Source organism: Eptatretus burgeri, chromosome 3 (genome assembly GCF_056783735.1).
Source record: "Eptatretus burgeri isolate ZD-2024b chromosome 3, Ebu_testis_v1, whole genome shotgun sequence".
NCBI classification, from domain to species: domain Eukaryota; kingdom Metazoa; phylum Chordata; class Myxini; order Myxiniformes; family Myxinidae; genus Eptatretus; species Eptatretus burgeri.
In genome coordinates, this window is record NC_140963.1 from 91,031,728 (window position 1) to 91,049,271 (window position 17,544).

Genomic DNA, 17,544 nt, shown 5'->3' on the forward strand with positions numbered 1-17,544 from the left:
AGTGCAGAGGACTTCAATGATATATCTGCAAGGTTGGCAGAAGATATATCTGCAAAAATATCAACATCCCAATCCCAGAAAAGCCATTGAACCATGTCCTCAAAAGACCGATTCACAGTGACAACATAATTCTCATATATTACCTGATCATTCCCTTCACTGTGATATATAAAACAACGCAGTGCATCAGATATTTCAGAAATTATTAAGACAGGATAGAAAGGCCAATTGAAGTATATACTCGGAGTTTTATCGATATGAAGTTGAGGCTCGTGATTGAGCTTTCACACAGAATGGACCAGAACATAACAGAACAAGGAGAACATAGTGGAAAGAGGGAAACTATGCCAAAGGCCAGAGGGAGCCTGAGGAGGAAGAATGGGCATGAGGAAGAATGAAATCAAGGGGAGGTGGAGGAGGATGTCAGCTCCTTGTTTCCTGTGGCAGTAGCATAGTTTGATCAACGTTCTCTGGATTCCATTCATAGTAGAATTTGCTTTGTTTGAGTCGCAACTTATTTTGGAATTTTAAAGCTATTTGCATTTGTGATGTTGGTGAACCCAAAAAATTGAGGTAAATGTTAACATTTAAAGTCCTCACTTTTATCATTGCATTCTTTTGAAGCAGGCATATCAGAAAATTTCATGAAAAATATCAGAGCATAGTTTTGTGTATGTCACAGAGCTTAAAGTTTTTGACATCATGTATTTTGTAAATGCTAGTATAATTAGCACAATTCATAGCAGTGTTTTCAGATTTTGGTTGATGTATCTTGGACTGTTTCTCCACTATTTGTGATAATGCATTTGCAGAGATTATGAAAGACCAAAGGTCAAATAATAAATGAGCGAAATGACAATATTGTTCCAGAATTTTAAAATGTATTAATTAAAACTGCTGGTTAAGTTGCAAAGCCATGCTTTTAAATTCATCCTCAAAGTAATACCTTAAAGCATTGTTTCATGCTATGTATGGATTTGCATCAAGACCGTTCAATAAGGTCTTCAAAGGTGAGAAGCCTTTGGCTTTGCTCAGAGAAGTTGACAAGCACAATCTGTAACCTTGAGAGTGAGAATGGCTTTGAAGCCGGAGCAGATCACGAAAGGAAATTTAGATAGGACGAGAGAGACCTGTCTTTTGGTTGACGTGAAAACTCCATTGAGAGTCAGGAGACAAGAGTGGAGTTGACAACAATCTGGTCTATCTCAGTACTGTTTGTGTCAAGCAGTGAAGGCACATGTTGTAACAATCAAAATATGTTCCAAAGGGCATTGAGATTTTCACCGTTCATGTTATATTCTTCACGAGCAAATCCAAAGCTTCACTTGCTTTGCTGGTGGGGGGAGGGGGTGGGGAGAGCTATGCCTCACCAAACATTGCTATACCATGGGAGGAAGGGATGCGAGGAGGGGTGAGAGAGAGAGAGAGAGAGAGAGAGAGAGAGAGAGAGAGAGAGAGAGAGAGAGAGAGAGAGAGAGAGAGAGAGAGAGAGAGAGATAGAGATAGAGATAGAGATAGAGATAGAGATAGAGATAGAGATATATATATATATATATATATATATATATATATATATATATATATATATATATATATATATATATATATATATATATATATATATATATATATATATATATATATATATATATGAAAAAAAAAACAAGAAGAGAGAAAGGTGAGGGGTGCAGGTGGGGTTAGTAAAGAGAATGATATGTTATGCTTCATGACCGAACACACACACACATAAAACAACTCATGTCAGAACAGATGTACACATGACACAACAGAGTTTGTAAAGTAATTTGCTGGCTCATTTGCACATACTTTGACGTCCCAGTTCCAGAAAATTTGTGATAACATGAACCAAAAGTAATCACTGAAAACATTGAAGTACCCACCGCTCACGTACGACCTAATGATCCCATCGAGCGTGAACATCGAAAACAAAGCGTTGCAACCAGATATCATACTTAGGTACAAAAAACGAGAAGAAGGCATTGCTTCTTGTGGTGTTAATACCAGTGATTTTGGACTAAACGATGCAGAAATCAACAAAATGACCAAACACCAAGACCTCAAGAATGAAGTGAGAAGATCCTGGAAGCTGAAGAATACTGAAGTTGTTCCAGTGATAGCTGGACCTACAGGAATGATGACAAAGAACCTCACAGAAATATTAAACATAGGGAAAATACCTCTGGGCGCTCACCTTCTCATGGCTGGATAAAAAAATCAGGCAACCATTGGTCGGCATGGATGACCCACAAAATATAAAATGGAGAAGAAAGTAAATACCTATGGATTTTTTTAAATGCTATGAACAAACCGAGGTACATCATGAGTGATAAAGATTATGTTCAAATTTCATCGAAATTGCGTGTGTGGCTTCAGAAAAGAAAGCAAACACATATTTTGAGGGACAACCCCTCCATAGAACCCCTTAGACCGCAATTTTTTTAATGTCATGAACAATGTTTGGTACATCATGGGTGGTGAAGATGGTGGTCAAGTTTCATCAGAATTGCATGTGTAGTTTCTGAGAAGAAAGCAAATACCTCTTCCAAAGAGTGCAGATGTAGTATCGCATCCTGTGAAACTGTGAAAAAGATAGGGAGGGCTAAGGATTTCTCCCTTCCCAGGTCTTCATGGATATCATTGATGTGATGATATGTAAAGTTCTTGCCTGTACCAAAGCTCACATCTTTGCACAAGGTGATCAGGTGATGGAACTTGCCAAAGAGAATCACCACTGCATCCGTATCAACAGTGCACACCAGACAGTTGGTGCAGCCTTTCTGAAGAGCATCTTGTTAGTGGATCAGCAGCCTGGTGTCCACTTCCTCATGGTCACATGGTGCCATGGATCGATCAGTTCCTCGAAGAATAGCTGTGACACCAGATGTGATGATGATTTCCATCTCTTCGGGGCAATCCACAGTATCAATCTTGTTGGAAAGGAATGCAAGCAGTTCCTGTTTGTTGGCTGGGTCACGTAAGAAGTCATATAGCTGTGTGGTGATCTTTTTCGACCTGGTTTCTGTGGGAATCTTCATTCCGATGTATAGCAGAAATGGTGGTTCCCCATTCAGGGAATGCCGACACTTAGCAGAAGTCGACGCATGTTTCTTGAAGTTGAAGAGAATGGTCTGAGAGACTGTGAGGTTTGCTTGTGATTCTGTGGAATCTTGGTCTTTCAGGTCAGCACCATTCAACAGCATCGACACAAGGGTCTTGAGAGTAGATGGCACTGATCCTTGTTGACAACCAGAAGGAAATTTGCCATAAAAGTGGAAACCTTTGTCGCTGACAATATCTTTGCACAGTGTCTTGGCAGCCTTAGCTAGCATTCGTGCATCACCTTCATAATCACATGCCATGGCTTGCTTTAGCATTTGCTGCATACAATGTTCAAATACCAGAATCTTATTTTTTTCCATCACTTTGCTCTTGTCCTTGCGGGAAATATGCTAGAACTTTCTCCTTGAATTGGGTTTTGTTATCCTCATCAACACCAAGGTAGCATACCCAGTTTTCATACAGCTGATGCAAGACTGAAAACTTGAAGTAGAAGCTCCCATCTTCCAAACAGTTTTCTACATGAGTAAAGAGGTCCACAAGTGCTCTTGCCTTTAGTTTCTTTTCTTCAGAAGAGCCTCCCGATTCCTGCTCATTTTGCCGCATCAGTGACCTGTAGCGATTCCGTAGTTCTGTTAAGGCCTCAGTCACATTTGCTCTGCGGTGAGGATAAGGCGGCCATACGCCCTCTGAAATGACAGAAATGTGCGGTTGCTGTAGAGAAACTGAGGTGGCCTCAGGGTGGCCCTATGCCGTTTGGCTATATTTTACAGGCCGTCGGGTCGCCGTGGAATGAAATCGCGGAGTTATAACTTTTTTTCATTTCTACGCTCGCCATAGCAATTAGACAAGCCAAGCTATGACGTAGATGTGTTCCACGTCGACCGTACATAGGGCGTGCGGTGGGCTTGCGTTATTCGTGCGGCTGCCCTAAGCTCTTCTCAATGAAAAATGAATTTTCCCAACCCCCAAAAATTTACGGCGGCCGCACTATTTACACGGTCGCCGTACGGTGGCCTTGCGGTCTGTGTGACTACCTGTGGGCAACGCAAGGTCGACGCACGGTTCCCCTACGCCCGTCGTGCACCTACGTACGGCCTCCGTGGCAGTCTGCATCGACCGTGCGTCCACCGTGCGCTACCGCTAAAGATCGGAGTAGAGGTGTTTGCCTATACACAGTGGTGCCCCCAGAATCCGAATTTAATTCGTTCCAGGAAGCTGTTCGGATTGCAAAAAGTTCGGATTCAAAAATATTTTCCCAATAAGAAATAATGAAAAGTGAATTAATCCATTCGTGGACCCAAAGAAAACCCACTTTCAAGACACTTTAAACTGAAATTCCCCACGTTTAAGGTAAAATAGGATGAGTAAATGACCTTCGGTGGCGGTGTATTGTATGTAAACTGGTACAATCGCCACATCCAAAGGCCCACACAGGCTCGAGCTCCGGCCTGGGTTTCAATCGCTCGCGCACTCTGCAAGAGCGCTGCCCCCAGGGCAGCTCATCAAACATGATGCCCGCAGAACCACAATCACTTTCATCAAACGCATCGGGCTGACGTAATCATGGATATTAAAAATTACAACCGGTTTTGCTGTGAAATTCAATCCTTGCCCGACAGTCCGTCACACCACCTGATCGGATTGCTTTTTTGTTAATAATTAAAACACAAGATGATTAAACAAAAAAAATGAAGGTGAAAACACGAGGTAAGGCCTAAGTCACATTTGGCTCGGCGCCCGGAGGGTCTGCAAAATCTACGGACACTCGCAATTATAAAGCGGCCGCAGTATTTCCACGGTCACACAATGTAGCAGTCACACTTTTTTATTTTTCGGGTAGCCGCACGGCGTGTTTATAAATTGTGGAGACCGAAAACGTGGGGGTGCCGTAATTTTTTGGGGATTGGGAAAATTCATTTTTCATTAAGAAGAGCTTACGGCAGCCACACAGAAAACGCAAGCCCACCGTACGGCCGACGTGGAACACATCTACGTCATAGCTTGGCTTTGTCGAATTGCTACGGCGAGCGTAGAAATGAAAAAAAGTTATAACTCCGCAGTTATAATTCCACGGCGCCCCTACGGCCTGTAAAATATAGCCAAACGGCGTACAGCCGCCCGAAGGCCACCTCAGTTTCTTTGCGGCCGCCGCACGTTTCTGTCAATTCAGAGAGCGTACAGCCGCCTTATCCTCGCCGTAGAGCAAATGTGACTGAGTACTTTCACCGACGAACTGAATAAACAAAGCGCGAAGATGCGGGTCGAACAGGTGGGGAGACACGTGAACAAACATGAACGCTACGTTTTGTTCGGTTTTTTAAAATGTATTGGGTTTTTAGGGCCAAACTTTCTCGAAAAAATTGTTCGGATTCCAATTTGTTCAAACAGCTTGGCCGTTCGGATTCTGGGGGACCACTGTATATTATAGTTATAGTATATTCTGTTATATATACTGGTATTTTTTATTTCAGTAAAAAAAAGGACTGGTATATATACCCACTCGTTACCGTCCGTCTGGCCACACGTTCGCCTTAGGCCCCCCTGCGGTCGCCTTGCGGGCACCTTGAGGTCTCCTTGCGTCTGCCTTGAAAATTATATTGCCGCCGCAGCGACGCCCTAAGGTCACCGTGCGACATCAAATCAAAGACTGTACGGCACCCCCACGTTTTCAGTCTCCACAATTTATAAACACGCCGTGCGGCTACCCGAAAAATAAAAACATATGTGACTGCTACATTGTGTGACCGTGGAAATACTGTGGCTGCCGTAGAATTGCTAGTGGCCGCAGATTTTGGAGACCCCACGGCCGCCGTGGCAAATGTGACCTCGGCCTAAGCACTGCAGATGATATTTAGCCTTGAGTGCTATGAGATTGCCACCTTCTATTTTAGCCAGCAACTCTGTTTCCTGCAGCTCGGTAGCCATCTGTCTTATGGTCTCATCAGCTCCAAGTGTTCTAAATTCATGAAGATGGGCATCCTCTCTGACAAATCAGACCATTTTGGTCTGTCTGTTTTGTCATGTCTGGCGCCGAGGCCGTTTAATCCCAGAAGTGCTGCTTTCTGCAGCGTCATCCTTGTCACGCTTTTTGGTAGCTCTCTCCAACTTCTCTTTGCTGACCTTGACAGCAAGATTTGTGCCATGCACCCCAGTTTTGGACCAGTTCACTTACAGTCATGTCTTCTCCAAAGTTAAGCACCACCAACAATGTGCCCAGGGCTCTGTAAGAATTAACTTTATTCAGGAAGGAGCTGTATGGTTCTGACTTGTTCCCGCTTCTTTGTGCATTGAGTAGGCATTTCAGAACTCTGTAGTCTTTTCTTTACAGATCAAGCAGATGTTCCAATTCATCATGCTAGTCAACCTGAAAATAAATGAAGTTATTATTTTCTTATTAAATAATCATCCAAGAAAACATGTCACTTAACTTCTCCATCTGTTTTACGTTTTCTTTTCTTTATGTTGATGGAACTGTTCCGCCTAAAAAAAAACACCCTGAAAATAACCAAGCCTTGTTTTATTTTTGACCAAATAACCAATCTGACACTATCCTAAAAGGTATACTTGTATTCCTTGACCCTGAAAATGTATGTTTAGACACCAAGATTATGATCTGAAGTGGCTTAGAAGCTGAGATATTGATAGATATAAGTTTTTTACATGGTGGCCATCTTGACAATCCAAAATTGCCACCATGATGTATTCAGAGGAAGTGGTTCCTACCAAAATGGAAAGCTAAAATTATGGGTAGTATGTGGGGAAAATTTAGTGCTTTTGTCTGATTCATCCACACCCATTTGCTAAGCTGCCTGACAGACGTTTGAAGGATATGATCACAAACATTATTCTTTAAAAATAGCTGCGTGTGAGGGATGGAAAAAAATTGGCTCGGTAATTTAGAAAATACTTTAATCTGGCAAACGGCTCAGAAATCGGGCATTCTCAAATATATTTTGTTTTGAAACTTACAAAGGGAAACGTATAACCTTTGTAAAGCAAATCCAATAACCAAATGATTTAGAAATAGGTGTGAGGACAAATGAAAACCTGAAAGAACCTCCATAAGATATGGGATGAAACGTTGCCACCAAGGCACCTGGAACAGGCACGGCATGTCCACACACCCGTGGAGAGTTTGTACAGATCCAATTCTACCCATATGTACCACGTCCATGTGCTGTTTTCATACCTCGATCTTGAAGTAACTGTCGACTGTACATCCTGATCAGGACACGAACCGTACTGTACAGCTCGGTAAATGGTTTCAGCACTCAAGCATTCCAACAGATCACCTGGCTTGGCAAGCGATTACCAATTGTCGTCGATACAACTGTGCACCCGGAAATGCCCGTGCAATGTCCGAATTGGACAAATCAACACTTTTTTGGGGAGTCGGAACTGCTGATACTTTCAAATCTGGAGCTTACATTTTGTAATAATCTTTAGCTAAAGAGATTGTCTCGGTTATTCATATATGCAAATGAAATAAAGTCACAAACGTTGATGTCTCCGGATGATTATAAGCGTTGCAATATACCCCAGACCTTCGCAGCTATGGAGAACAGGTATTCGATAATATGAGTGAGGAAAGTGAAAAAATAAACTTCATCATTAAGAAATCGTTGTGGCCTGTTCCAAGTCAAGGCATGGTTGAGCAGGCCAAAAAACAAGGTGGCTTCAGACCCCAGTTAGTTAACCCAGAATACACCTTAAGACCCCAGACAGCAATGTGGCAGAGGATCGCCTGATGAAGGATATAAATAAATATGGCCGTTAATTATCTTCAAACGGGATGTTTTAATTAACCCAAACACCCAATTTTCACTCTTGCACTTTCTTGGAGTTTTCTTAGCATACATGCAAAGTTTCAGGCTGCTAGGTTTTATAGTTTTGGAGTTATGGAGGACACACACACACACACACACACACACACACACACACACACACACACACACACACACACACACACACACACACACACACACACACACACACACACACACACACACACACACACAGTCTTGTGTTAGTATAGATATGAAGCAAATTAGTAAATGCGAGTCGGCCACTTGCTTCATTGAATGAAAAGCAGATTTTTTTTTCCCCAAACAGTTTCCCACCAAAAGTCATGGGACACACACGAATCTATTGACAATGTATAACAAGCCTTGTGGTAGAAAATCATGTGCTGAGGTGTGCTGCAAAACCCTTTCGTCATACCACATGGATTTGATGTAATAAAAGAGTCACATCCGTTCCATAGAACAATCCATCACAGGGTTGTCTTTCCTTTTATGGTGATTTGTGACGATCTGCCAGATCGATGGGAGGGATTCTGTTCTCTCTTCCTTATTATTTTATGTGACCTTATTTCTGGAATAAAAATAACAAACGAAAACATTATTTTTAGTTCAACCCCATATACACAACAGCCTTAACACACCAAATGTTCCATGCAAGGTAATGATGAAAATTATATTAGGTCTCACCATATGTATCTTTCGGTAACGTGATGCTCTCTTCCAGTCCCCTTTGGGAAGATACTCAATGCCTGGCATACGATGTCTTCACAGCTTCAGATGAAGAACACTTGGTGGTTAAAACGTCAGATTTGAGCTTTGTCTGCTTGGCAGCTACACTGGTTGGTGGTGCCTTCATTTTTGAATTATATTGCCTGTTGTTTTCCACTTCATGATTGCATACCCTGGAGTCTATTTGTGCATGTCTAAGAAGGTTGAAATTGTCCTGATGGAAATGTCTATTCTCTGATAGCCGATTCCTTGTCAGAACTCCATTAACTCCTCACTGTGAGATGTGATGTTCTGAAACTGAGCAATGAGCGTGTGCTCTTACTGTTTATACTGCATCTGTTGATGATTTTCACAGTTATGCAAATCACTTGCACATATATGTAATTCTCATGACTGAAAAGGTGTCCCATGATTTTTGTTTTGACATTGTAAAATATATTACAAGCATTGGCCAACAAATCCAAGGTAACCCACATGTCCATATTTTCTCCATGTTACAAAGCAGCTTGTGCTTTACAAAGGTGTCTTATTATGAAATTTATGAAGAATGATACATCAGTGCCTTTGATCCAATATTACTGAGAGAGTCCTTGCATCCATCAGAATGACAACACACCTTTTCATATGATTTTGTCTGTTCAGAATTGGTTCAAGAAGAACAAGTTCAAAATCTCCAGTGGCCAACACAGAGCCCCAACTTGAACCAAGTAGAAACATTTTGAGATGTCTTGGAACGCTCTGAGCTGTCAACCCTGGGTTCGAATCCCAACAGCTATAAACTGTCATCCCAGTGTTTCACAGGCAGGGTGATTCATGAATGTGTGTGCCATCTCTCAGATGGATGTTAAACTGGCCGTCCCACCTGACAGAATCCCCTCACTACTCTTCCCCTCCTCTTCTCCTCTCTCTCTCCTCTCCTCTCCCACTCTCATCTCTCTCTCTCTCTCTCTCTCTCTCTCTCTCTCTCTCTCTCTCTCTCTCTCTCTCTCTCTCTCTCTCTCTCTCTCTCTCTCTCTCTCTCTTTCTCTCTCTCTCTCTCTCTCTCTCTCTCTCTCTTCCACCCCTCTCCATCTGGCCCACTCCTCTCCCTCGCCTTCTCTGACTCCTTCCCTCCATCCCCCTTTCTTCTCGTCCCCTACCTCCCCCTCCCCTCTCCACCCCTCTCTCTCCCCCTCTCCACCCCTTCCCTCTCCCCTTCCTCGCTCTCCCACTCCAGCCCCCTCACCATCCACCACCACTACCCCTCTGCTAAAGGGACTGTTAAGGAATGACGGTTTTGATTTGAATTTAAAATGGCTTCCTCACAGTGCAGCATGTATGAATTTGATTCAGAATGAGCCAATCGGAGGGGTGCAAAGGTCGCTGAATGTGCGAACATGCATGCAGGCAGGCCTTTGCCAGGTACATAGCATGGGTTTTAAATTCTCCAGCCTGGTTTTATGTGGAACCTGGTGGTTAAAAAGAAAATGTTGCTGTTTGTGTGTGTTTTATCTTTTCTTCTATTCCCCTCATGTTGCCTTCCCTTCCCGTTTTGCTGCCTTCCCCTCCCCTCATGGTGCTTTCCCTTCTCCTCATGCTTCCTTTCCTTCCCTTCACACCACATCTCCCCTCACACTGCCTTCCCTTCCCATCACACTGCCTTCCCTCACACTTTCCTCCTCCCAAATCCCCGGCCCTCTCCACCCCACCCATTGACATTTTAAGGTGGTCTCCACATGCTGTTTTATCGTGCTGTTTTAACATGCTGTTTTCACGTACCCCATTTTGTTCAATCCTGTACTATCTCCCACTTTCCCCCTCAAGAACCCTCCCAAACACAAGTCCAGAACCTCTTTCCCTCATGCTTGCTTCCTCCCAACCCCCCCTCACTTTCCCCTTCCCACCCGCCTCACAGATTGTGCAGCGATGTTTGGTGAGTTGTCACTCCTACCTTCCCCCTCCCCCATTTCTTTGCTCTTCACCCCTTCCTAGCTCCCCCATACCTCACCTCCTCCTAGCTCCTCCCTCTTTACTCTCTCCATCCCATTTCCCTCTCCCTCCTCTCTCCTTTCTCCTCTGCCCTCCCCTCTGTCCTCTCTCCATCCTCTCTCCCTCCCTCCCCCCCTCCTCAAAAAAGCAGCATGATGGGAGGGGAAGGGAAGGCAGCATGATGGGAGGGGAATGGAAGGCAGCATAAGGGGAGGGGGGAAGGCAGTATAAGGGGAGGGGAAGGGAAGGTAGCGTGAGGGGAGGAGAAAGGGACGGCAGCTTGACAAGTGAAAATGCTTTCAATCATCGATTGCGAAAGCAAACTTGTTACTGTTGCAGACGTTGGTTTCTTTGAATCTGGATTCACAACTGTCACTGATTGGTACTCTCTCTGGTGTTTATTTTTCAAATATTTTAGTATTATTAGACATATGAGAGAGAAAAACAAAGCGCTGAGCAATGTCTATTGAACAAAGTGAGTATGCAACTTTTAGACTGTCTTCTTTATCCTTCCTGTTCTCGTTCCAAACTGCACTTATAGACCTTTTGAACAACTTGTTATCAAAACGCTGTCAGTTGATGTATTGCCGAGCCATATTGCTTGCCAACACCCAGCCGAGGCTGGATGTTGGCAAGCTCAAGGATGAGAGGGCAGCTGAGGAGTTTGTGAACAGGATGATTTGGGATTTGGGGCGTCTGGGTGCTTTAGGGAATCCTGAAGAGTTGTGGCATGCCTTCAAGACCACCGTCCTTGATGTTGCCAGTGGATGTCTTGGAACTCACCGTCTGGCGAATAGTATCCTTGCTCTTCGGGTCCTCACCGAATGCAGATGAGAGTTTTGGCAGGGGCAGCTTGCAGCCTATGTTGATCTCTGCAAATCGTTCCATTCATGAACTGGGGTGCCCTCTGGAGGAATCTTGGTCTTTGGGGCTTCCCACTAAAACAGATCAATCTGATGTCTGAACCATACTCTGGAACTGAGAGTGCTGTGAGATGCAGTGATATCATCTCCAATATATTTCCAGTTGTTGCTGGGGTTCGTCAGGGGTGTGTACTGGCCCCCACACCTTTCAGTACTTGCATAGACTGGATTCTGGGGAGGATGTCAAAGACAGCAAGCTGTGGTGCATCGTTTGGGAATGTCAAGATCTCTAACATTGATTTCACAGATGATGCTATTATCTTTGTGGGGACTCTGGATATCTTTTTGGGTGCCCTCAAAGTGCTGAATGAAGAGTCGGAGCTCCTGTGATTATGGGTTTCCTGGGTCAAAACTAAGACACAGGCTTTCAATGACATCTTGGATGCTGCTATATTGTCTGTACCTGTTTGTGGTGAGGATGTTAAGGTCACAGAGAGATTCACTTGCCTTTGCAGTGATATTCATATCTCTGCTGGCTGTGAGCCTGAGGTCAATAAACGTCTGAGTAATGGATTCACTGGATCATGGGGTGCGGCGCTGCCGGTACCTGTGCAGGAGGATGAAAGTCTGAGTCTTCAGGTCCTTGCTGCTTCCAGTCTTGCTCCACGGACGTGAGACTTGGACTCTGACCAGGGATCTGAGATGGAGACTTAATTCCTATGGTACCAGGTCTCTTCGGAGAATCCTTGGCTATCACTGGTCAGACTTTGTGTCCAACGAGCGGTTGCTGAGAGAGACTCAAATGAGATTTGTTACCTGCATACAGTAGTCCGTGAGCGTCAACTGCAGCTGTATGGACATGTGGCTTATTTTCCTGACGCTGATTCTGCTCACCAGATTCTCTCATCAAGGGAGCCTTTTGAGTCAAAGGAGACGAATGGTTCGACCATGTTCCTCATGGTTGTAGCAAGTTGATCAGCATCTCAAGGAGATGGGGATGGGTCAGGCATCTGCCTGGGAGATGGCCAGATGGAGCTCCCTGAAGTACTGGCGGAAAATGGACACAGCGACGTGCATGCTCTCATACCTGACCTGACCTACCCATCTGTCAGCAAATTAATCAGCATGCTTTAGTGACCAACTATAAATGCCTTGCTATTAATTTAAAAGGAACTCACCCTTGGGGCATGTTTACTTTGTAAGTGAATTGTTTTTGCTGCTATATTGCAAATGGGATGCCCCAGGGGCATCTTCCTTCTCAAGTAATACATTACCAGGCTATGTGTAAATGTAACATGCCCAACAGGGACGAAAAACATTTTCCCCGAAAAAAATGCTTCTTTCAGTGAAATTGAAATTACTCGGAATCGACATCGATTCCAGTTCACCACTCAATTCCTTTTGATTCCTTGATTGGAATTCAGTACTTTGGAATTGATTCCGCCCACCACTATTAAGCACTCAAACATGCACTCCAATTAAGTGGTTGATAAGGAATGGTTGCCTGGGTCATACAAAACACCATCTGTAGACAACCAGAGTATCAAACAATGTGCAAATTGAAAAAATGAACAATTTTTTAGCAGTCGGAACTGCTGCTAAGTTCAATTTCGCAGTTTAAATTTTGAAGCTTGGTTCAGGTTAAAAGATTTCTTGAACTTATCGTGCATTTCAGCTGTAATGCATATAAACGTCCAGAGAGTTGTATTCACACATTATTTGAAACTATGGACATGTCTGGATGGTGGTTATCTCCAGACAGTGTTTGTCTCTGGATGTGTCTGGACGGAGTTTGTCTCCGGACGTGTCCAGATGGTGTTTATATCCGGATGGTATTTGTCTCTGGACAGCGGGACTCGGATAGTCGTGAGGATTCTCGAACACTGTTTATTGCCCGTCCGGATGCACACTACTACAGACTGCACAGACTACACCCCGTCTCAGGTGGCGCGAACTCCTATATTCCGTGCAGGCACGTGACCACTCCAAAACCACTCCTCCACGCCTCCACCACACTCCCCCGCAGGCCCAGTACACCACAGTTATCTCCAGACAGTGTTTGTCTCTGGATGTGTCTGGACGGAGTTTGTCTCTGGACGTGTCCAGATGGTGTTTATATCCGGATGGTATTTGTCTCTGGACATGTCTGGATGGTGTTTATCTGAATGGTCCGGATTCAAAATTATTTTCTGGCGGTGATGGGGAATATCTATCTATTACTAAAACTCTCATCTTGTATGTATGTATGTATGTATGTATGTATGTATGTATGTATGTATGTATGTATGTATCTTCCTGAAATACAGCCAAAACGGTACACAATAGCATAAAACTTTTAGAGCCACCTTATTCATCATTCTCCTGTGGTGTGCAGTATCAAGTTTCGTTCAAATCGGGCAACGAAAAAATGATTAAGAGCATCAATTCCCGATTCAGTCAAGTACTCTTCTGGAGAATTTGATCAATGCAAACAACCTCAGCCGTATTGTTCGCTGGAGTTATCTTTTTTTTTTTGAAATGATTTTTTTATCAACCGCCGTCACAACGGGAACCCAACGGGTTCACAGGTCGTCTAGTATGTTTTAGATTTCAACCTGATCGGACGCATGGTCTGGCACCCCAAATTATTAGTGTTTGGAATCTGGGTTCTTTTTGATTTTTTTTTTTTGAATGAGGCTCACTTGGCCGTGCCTGGATGGGTTTGAGGGTAGAGGAGTAGCAGTTAAAACCCGAGTCCTTTCCAGGTTCCTCCTGATGACTTCATCTTTGCTTTTTGATTGTTCTGGTTCCTTTTGATGACTCCAATGCAGCACCTGTTTCATTTGGTGTTCTATTTAATTTTTTTTAGTTCAAATTTGCCACTAGATGAGTTGGCTTGCACTTCTCAAGACTGCACGAGGTAAGTGTTCTCTGAATACCATCTAGTTAGATAATGTATGCCAAATTATTTCCAGTAGTTTTTAGTTCGCCTGTTCGAATAACAGAGAGCTATAGTGATACCCCCGCCGTGAGCGTGAGCGTCAGCGTCAGCGTATGCGTGAAAATGTTAAAGTTTTTGGTGCAAGTTATTTCGAAGCTTGCCATTCATTTAATGTGTGTACTAGGATGCTGATATTTGGCATGGAGGTTCATTTGGGGTATACTATTGATGTAGTGAAGTTGAAATTAAAAAAAATTCAAATGTTTTAAATTTTTGACCTGTTTTGAACTTAACTTTTTTGTAGCACATCAACGTTAAAGTTTTTGGTGCAAGTTATTTTTTAGAAGCTTTCCATTCATTTAATATGTGTACTAGGATGCTGATATTTGGCATGGAGGTTCCTTTGGGGTATACTATTGGTGTAGTGAAGTTGAAATTAACAAATGATTTTAATTTTTTTTTTAATTTCAACCGAAGATGGTGTCAAAGCCACCCAATGCTCGCCTGTTTATACTAGACGCTTGCCATTCATTTAATATGTGTACTAGTTTACTGATTACAATATACAAATACATATATTGCTTTAAAATTATTTCGATCAGACTTCACTGCAATGCTTTAAAAAAAATATTATTAGACTAGTCTTTTAAAAACGATAAATGTATAAACAGGCGAGCATTGGGTGGCTTTGACCCTAACTCTGGTTTTTTCGTGTGTGTGATCTTCCATTTGGGAAATCTCTCCAAACGAGAAAGTTACTTGAATTAATTAAGTTCTGTAAGTTAATACAAAAAACAAAAAGCAGGGTCCGTGAATCCGTGAATCTGTGAAGCCGTCTGGGAAACGATGAAGCCGGCCTTCGGTCCATGAAGACTATAAGCCTATCAATCATGTCCTGTTTGAACATTGTTGTGGACTACACAAACGTCTATAAATTACGTCCTTTTGAAATGTTCCTTTCACAGTGAAGCTGTGTGACTGCATATCTATTAATTACGTACTATTTGAACGTCAATTGTACCCGAACTTCAGACACATACGTCTATGAATTGCATACTATTGGAATGTACGTCTTGACGCTTTAGACTGCTGAGACCCCTTTGACCATTAAAGACCCTTTTAACACCCCAACACTTAAAACCCCTAACGACCCCAAAAAACATGAGAACCCAAAAGACCCAGATGACACAAAAGTCCTCAAGGACCCAAAAGACCCCAATGACCGAAAAGTCCTCGAGGACCCAAAAGACCCAGATGACACAAAAGTCACCAAAGACCCAAAATACCCCAAATGCACTGAAGACCCAAAAGTCCCTGATGACCCAAAGGATCCCCAAGACCCTTCAGACCCCTTTGACATTCACACCATTTAGACTTCAGATAGATTAGACAGCTTAGACCCTTGACCATTTGGACCACTTGGACCTTTTTATATCATAAATAAATGTCAGATAAATACAATATCACCAATATTACAAATAATTTTGTGCAAATAAATATTTGCACTGTATTATGCTTTTTGTAAATCATGACAACACAGTAAATCTGTGACGTGAATCTCTGCAATGACGTGTGGACAGGTAAGCGTAGCGAGCCGATCATTACGAGCTGACATAATATTTAAGGAAGACCTAGTTGAAGTACATTTTTATAAAGAAGAAATAATCTGATATGGAATATAATAACTGAATCATATATTTCCCAGTCATTTTACAGAACTTTAAATTGTTTGATTTTGTTGTCATTTCAGGTACATCCAATTGATTGAAGATGGAACAACCAGCTGCTTGCATAGGAAGGCCTGATATCGACATTGCTGGCCCAGCTGCAAAAAAATCCCAAAACGCTCATTGACACTGATTATAATCAATGCTGTATCTTATGTCAGAAGGACAAAGGAAAACTTTGAATTGCAACAGCTACAACCTTGCAGACATTAAAAATGGCAACAAATGCTTGGGAAGATGAAGTCCAGGAGAGGCTCTCAGCTGTCATGGACGCAGAACTATTCTTGACAGAAAAACTTCCAAAGTGACATCCTGAGTGCAGAAACAAGCATTCACTTAAATAAAAAATATCTTACGAACGTGTCAAAAGACAGAGATTCAGTAAATCCATTACATCACAGGCTTCGACAGATATTCACATGTTGCAGATCAGCTGGAGACACCAGGTGGGAATAAATCATCTTGACGTCCCACGACTACAAAATATGACAGTAAAACGAACTGTCATATGCTGTTAGGTTTATGATAACGAGGGGAGAAAAACATCTTTCTCTTGTAGCTGCAAAACAGTCGTCAGGTAACCTCACAACGAAAGGCACAATATCTAAATGCTCATCGGTCGTTCCAGCGTATCAAAGGATTCGGATCTCAAACAATAGATATGATAGCCTTTGATGTATGTTATCACAGATGATGTATGAACTGGTTTGTGTCAAAAAGTGTGTCTGCTGGGAACAATTGTGATAATATTATTGTAAATCCATATGAAGTAGCATTCGAGGCACTGCTCAGTGAAATACCCGACGACATAGTGCAAACTAATTGTGTGTCCCTTCTCATTAATTTGAGGGACATTTATCGAAAGTTATTGAAGGAAAATGGGGTAAAAGGTTATGAAGTGTGTAGATCTTTGAGCCCGAAGAAACGACTCGAAGCTTACGATGGGAATGAAGTTGTGTTTTCAGACTCTGTGTGCTCAGCAATGATTGCGATTGGTGTTGTGCTTGGGGAAGATTAAAAAAAAACATTCAACAAGAAGAGGTTGATCGGAGCAGCACGCATTTTGTCCTGGAAGCAGCAAGTATTTTGCGTGCAAGTGCAAAACATTGCAAAGCATCGTCAAAACAGAGTTTGCAAGACCTTATAGACATATCTCGTTGCACAGCTAAACAACTTCTACCAGACATGTTTAAAAGATTTGCACGCCAGCTTCGATGAGATACCACAATTGGTCAAAGTGTTTGTGAAATACATAAGCACACACAGATGATAAGGCACTTTGAATTGCACAGCTACTTCTCAGTGCTATCTGTGGAATCGAAACTCCTCGAAGTATTGGCACTGCATTCAAAATCTACAAATTCCACTCGCAGCAAAGCTCGTCACACTGATGAACAAACTGGATCAGAGACCTGGTTACAACACCTTCCACCGTCTTCTCGCATCTGTGTATA

The 17,544-nt window shown here is 42.7% G+C and overlaps 1 long non-coding RNA gene across 1 annotated transcript; it reads left to right on the forward strand.

Annotated features, from left to right (window-relative positions):
- The first annotated feature begins 8,618 nt into the window (after positions 1-8,618).
- On the forward strand, positions 8,619-16,406 carry LOC147030438 (uncharacterized). Its single transcript, XR_015055777.1, has 2 exons — positions 8,619-8,722; positions 16,114-16,406. It is a non-coding gene; the product is annotated as an uncharacterized LOC147030438 (long non-coding RNA).
- Positions 16,407-17,544: the final 1,138 nt, after the last annotated feature.